Below are 5396 nucleotides of genomic sequence, written 5' to 3'. Positions count from 1 at the left end.
ATTAATTTCATAGAATAATAACAAAAGAACATTCTTCAAAGGAAAATCACTAACTTCTTTCATGAAGAAAGGTTCCTCTTTCTCCACTTCAAGGAAGCCAGCTGGGAGCCCCAAGTCACAGTTTGATTGCTGCTCATCACGAGGCTCAATCTTCACAGCTTCTGCAAGTGCCACAACTTGAGTACTGATTCAATTATTGAGGAACATACCTAAAAATTGTCATTAGTTACCGACCTTAGCTTATCATATATGGTCAAAATACTCAGCACTGGCTACATGAATATTAACATCAAATTTGAGAACGCCAGACATCAATTCCAGATCTTATATAATTTACATAAATCTTATCCAAAACATACAACTTAACATAAAAAGGACTTATTTACTGTGATTTGAGCTAAAATCAAATAATGGTGACAAATCCTTCATTTCCTATATACTTACCTGTGTCAAAATATGTACTATGCAGCAAATAAATTTTCCAACCTAATGCCAAAAGTTGGAGAGCAAACAGTTCTATGCTAGAGACACTTCTTGTACATATATACTTGTTTAGACAATATAAGTCATAAAACCAAACCAGACTCTTGATGAAATTGCAAGTGCATGAACAAATATAAAATTGATTTTCATCAAATGGCAACCAGAGCAAACATCAATTTTGCTATAACTGCAATGTTCATAAATATCATGACAAAATATTACACAAATCAAAACATTACAATGAGCTAATTACCCAAGACACAACTTGGCAAGGAATGCTCCATCTGCCTGCAGTCTTCAGCTGTATGATGACACAGCTCGAGACCTGCACCTAACTTGACTGCATCAGAAGACTCCTGCAATGCGGGTAACTCCTTCATCTCTGCTGGAGTCTTAGAGCTCTAGAATGTTTCTGTAAGATATAATGCAACTTTAGGTAGTGCAAGATGTTCAGAGTAAACAGAATTGGGCTCACAACTCTCCTTTAAACATGGATTAGAAAAAGCAAACATTTTACCTAAAGTCACATACTAGTTTATTCTAATTTGAAATCTTATTGCTTGCACACATGAAGCTTCTGAATAATTATCCAATTTGGTACCTACACTGTACAAAGTTTGTGAACTAAGAAATTACTTAGATAATGCACAAGGATTAATTATTATTCCTAAAGAAAATCTTAAAACATATAAATGTGGTTTTGAATAAATCTTGATATTCTTGTCTATAAATATGGAGTCGTAATTTCAAAACATTGCTAAGTCTTTATAGCAACTCAAGCACTGCATAAGTCCGCTAAGTACGCATAACTCCAAAATATGGTAGGTACCTTTAAAACATTTCCACACTGAGTTATGTCAACAAAGTTATGCATAACTTCACAAATGCTAGAAGCACTCATAAGTTGAGTTATGTACAACTTCTGAGGCACATAAAGCAATTGAAAATGAGTGTGAACTCTGCAGTGAACTGTGAACATTTTTCCTATATTTCTTAGTTCTTCACAAAGTACTGTTGTTGTGCTATCAGTGAACCAATTTGTTTCACGTTTGTGTTGATCCAGGCTGGTTATTTGTTTTCAATAAGTATTAGTATGAGAAATTGGAAGCAAATGATTGATTTAGAACAACAAAGTTTCAAGTCATTCCTTTATAATATTATTGTATGATCAAACAATGATGTTTTTCATTTATCAAACTTAATGATAATGATTCCTATCACTCCTGAGGACACAGTTTGATCAAATAGGACTGTGGGAGTTGACATTTGTTCTTCCAATTTCCAAGATCCAATTAGACTAGTAGAGAGGTTTGGTAACACATTAAGAATCTTGGCTATCCATCATTACTATCAAGCAGGATGGAATTCTAAAAATTAAGGTTCATATATTATTTCCAATTCATCTTCACCACTTTCTTATCCAAAAATTTTAGTTGAGATGGAAAGGATAAAAATAGGGAGGGATTAAAGTTACACTCAAAAGAATCAAGAATGAAGGTTGCAACTTGCAATACTTCAAGATTTCAATTAGACTAAATATTAATTCATTAGCACTTTGTCTCAAATTCAAACACAACAAATTAACATTTACAAATTAATAACAAATCATGCCACCAATAAAAGTTGAACTTAACATGATGCACCGCAAAGCTATTTCACGAGAGCAAAATCTCATACACGTTCACTCAGTGAAAGCTAACCAGCAACTGCATTTGATGGTTGGCAATGCCACTTCCAGAAGGTTAGCTTTGGCGGTATGAAGCAGCAACAAGCGGTAATATTATGGTTGGCAATGCCACAATGCAACTGTAATATTACTGTATATAAGTACTATAGTATTACTGTTATGGTATTTACTGTAAGTATTACAGTAGTTTCACAAATGTATTCAGGAACAGATTCTGAAATCAAAGCGACATTTCCATTCCTGTATATAAATGGGATTATTAATACACCTATCAAATTCATTCAATGTTATTCAATTTGGGGTGTATGAATGACAATTTTACTTTCATTCCTATGATGCTCATTTTTACTGGTTGCAACTGTAGAATTAAATTAAATTTTAAAAAATTATTTAAAATTAAATTTTATTAAATTTAATTTAATTATTTAATATACCACATGGTACATGCTGTATTGCTGTAGAATTAAATTTTATTAATATATAATAAATTGAAAATTCTATTTAAAAATTTTAAATTAAAAATCAATTTATATTAAATTAAATTGAATTATTTAATGCACCTCATGGTACATGCATAATGTTTTATATAATGCAATATTTGCCAGTTCAAAACAACAAACATTTTCAAAAAGACACAAGACATTCAAAAACTTGAAATGGGAGACAAAATCATTCAGAATTTGAAGATTGAACTGAAGTTATTAAGAAAATATTGATATAATAGGGCAAGGGCAAAAATGTGAAAAAAATCATATCTGGATACCGTACATATCAATAGGTGTTTAAATTTTGAAACAACTTTCCATCATTTAAATCTCAGTGTGGAATGTGGATCAAATCTATTTATTGTGAAATCAAACTAAACATAACCAAAACAAAGTGTGTGACACCATTTTGTCAAATGTTTACATGGCAGCACAATGTGCCCATATGCTGTGAAAGATTTTCAGTTTATCCCATCATTTTGCGTGATTTTTAAAACTTTGTTTTCATTGGTAAAATAGCAAAAATTTTCTGCAAAAGTTGATATAATTTTTTTTTCATTTTAGAACATGTTCATTGCAAAAATTTGTCAGATACGATAAACAACTTATGAAAGTAATCAAGGGAGGCATTGCCAACACAATTTTGGATTTCAAACTGTGTGTGATTTCAGAAGTGCAGCAGTTTCTGAACTCAGTGTATCAATTGTCACTGCGGTGGAAGGTGTAACATGGTAGGCGCCTAGGAGGCTAGGAGGTAAGTTTTTCGATCCATTTTCTTATGTTGATGTAAGAATATATTACCTATCCAGAATTCCACAGGCCAACTTCTCCTGCTCCCTGCTGAAATGCAAATACCTCAGGAAATCATACTTGCCAAGTGCCAACCCCTTAATTGTAATTATTAGTTTAATTAGTTTAGCAAAAATAAGTATTGTAAAATACTAATTAATTAATTACTAGTAAAAATTAGTATTTTAATTAGTGTAAAGTAGGGTAAACACACCGTATTCCGACACCTTAAGGATGTAGCAAGAAATAAATGGCTATAAATAGATAACCGAATGCGCAACTCGAGTTCTGATTGGTTTATATCACTCTAAAAACACCACACTATGAACCAGCAATGATGAAATGTCACAAACTGTTGCCATATATATTTAAAAGCCTTTAGAATTCAAATCTACAAAATCGATAAATTCCGACACGTGTGAGGCTAAATGCGGCATATTGTGAGACTAATTCCAACAGCGCTTAAAAATCATAATTCGTAATTCCGACACCTGGTGTTGTAATTCTGACACCCTGTGTGAGCTGTGTCAGAATATGACACACGGCTGTCACGGCTGTGTGTTGTAATTCCGACACCGTATCAGAATTAGTTTTTATGTGTCTACAACCTGATCCGTCTCTTAAATCAATCATCTATTAATTTATTTACCACTTAAAATCAGCAAATACAAGTATTCTTAAAGGATTCCTAATATATTCACAGACTTACAGTATTTAAAAGTCTCAAACCATAATATTCTTTCTACACAAACAGTTTATCACTATTTTGTAGAGCAAGGTCAACTATCAACTTTCACACGTGTTTTGATGTTCTCACTGGGTGACGTGGACTTTCGCTCTGCGGATCTTAATATTTTCCCACCAGACCTAGTGTTTTATGGAAATATTGCATGTAATAGTACGACGTCACTATTTCAACATCTATGCATGCGTGGAACTAAGACAAAGCTTAATATAAAGGAAAAAGTTGAGAAGTGTCGGAAAGTTGAGAAATTGTCGGACTCAGAATTACCCACAGTGTTGGAATATGGTGCATTTACCCTATCAGATAAACATCCTAATGGATTCCATTAGGATGTTCATCTGGTACTTTCAGACTCACTGACTGTGACTGACTCAGTCTCCTAGTCCTAGTGACTTTACTGACTAGTGAGTCTAGTGACTCTAGTCCCAGTGTTAGTGAACCAGAATGAATCTTGGAAACCCTTCAAAATTTGCCCAATCCCATCATGTTGCATTTCCAGTTTGTCTATGTTAGTTAACTGCTCATTTGCTGAATTACTGTTTTGTTTTGTCAATAGCAGGCTGAGCACCCCTGACCCCAGCAACAGCAAGCTTATTAGCTTTCATCTCATCTCACAACTGACAGTGACAAGGATTGGGAAACCATCAGGTTGGTTCACGTTTTGAGCTTTAGAGTCCCAGGTCCCTAAGTATATTTGCAGCATCACCAAGCTCAGCCAGCTGGTAGCTGCCCTGTCATCGGTACAGACTCCAAAAAAGGAGTTTCATTCTTCGCCTTGGCCCTTGGGTTCGTCCGTTCAGACGTCCCAGATGAAAGGCTACCTAGCAGTCCTAGCTGTTCATGTTTTTCCTAAGTTTATTGCCACCCCCGCCCTATCTTTCTACATAGAATAAAATGATTATCTAAAGCTTATGTAGGTTCCAAGAGCGTTACTTACGATGATCTTTTCACAAAACAGACACCGTCAAAGCGTCAATAATCAGTCACAACATCTGCGTTCTACCAACTACGGCTTTTTGTAAATAGCAAATCCGTGTCCGTGAGGTCGCGGTCCGCAAGTCCGCCAATTTTACGTTAGAATAGAATAGAAGTGTCGGCATTGAAGAAATAAGCCCGTGGCCTGTTGCCGATTCTTGAACTTTTCGTGACTTGATTCACAAGGGATCCGGCCTTTGGAATCCTATCTTTCCAAAACTGACTATTGGTT

The 5396-nt window shown here is 34.5% G+C and overlaps 1 long non-coding RNA gene across 1 annotated transcript; it reads right to left on the bottom strand.

The window, feature by feature from the left end:
* Positions 1 to 66: 66 nt before the first annotated feature.
* LOC108678451 lies at positions 67 to 5211 on the bottom strand. Its single transcript, XR_001931323.2, has 3 exons — positions 5127 to 5211; positions 737 to 895; positions 67 to 161 (listed from the first exon to the last, which is right to left on the bottom strand). It is a non-coding gene; the product is annotated as an uncharacterized LOC108678451 (long non-coding RNA).
* Positions 5212 to 5396: the final 185 nt, after the last annotated feature.

This window comes from Hyalella azteca, unplaced genomic scaffold (genome assembly GCF_000764305.2).
Source record: "Hyalella azteca isolate HAZT.00-mixed unplaced genomic scaffold, Hazt_2.0.2 contig10010, whole genome shotgun sequence".
Lineage (NCBI taxonomy): Eukaryota > Metazoa > Arthropoda > Malacostraca > Amphipoda > Hyalellidae > Hyalella > Hyalella azteca.
Note: the sequence above shows the minus strand (reverse complement) of the source record. Positions and strands in the feature narration are given on the sequence as shown.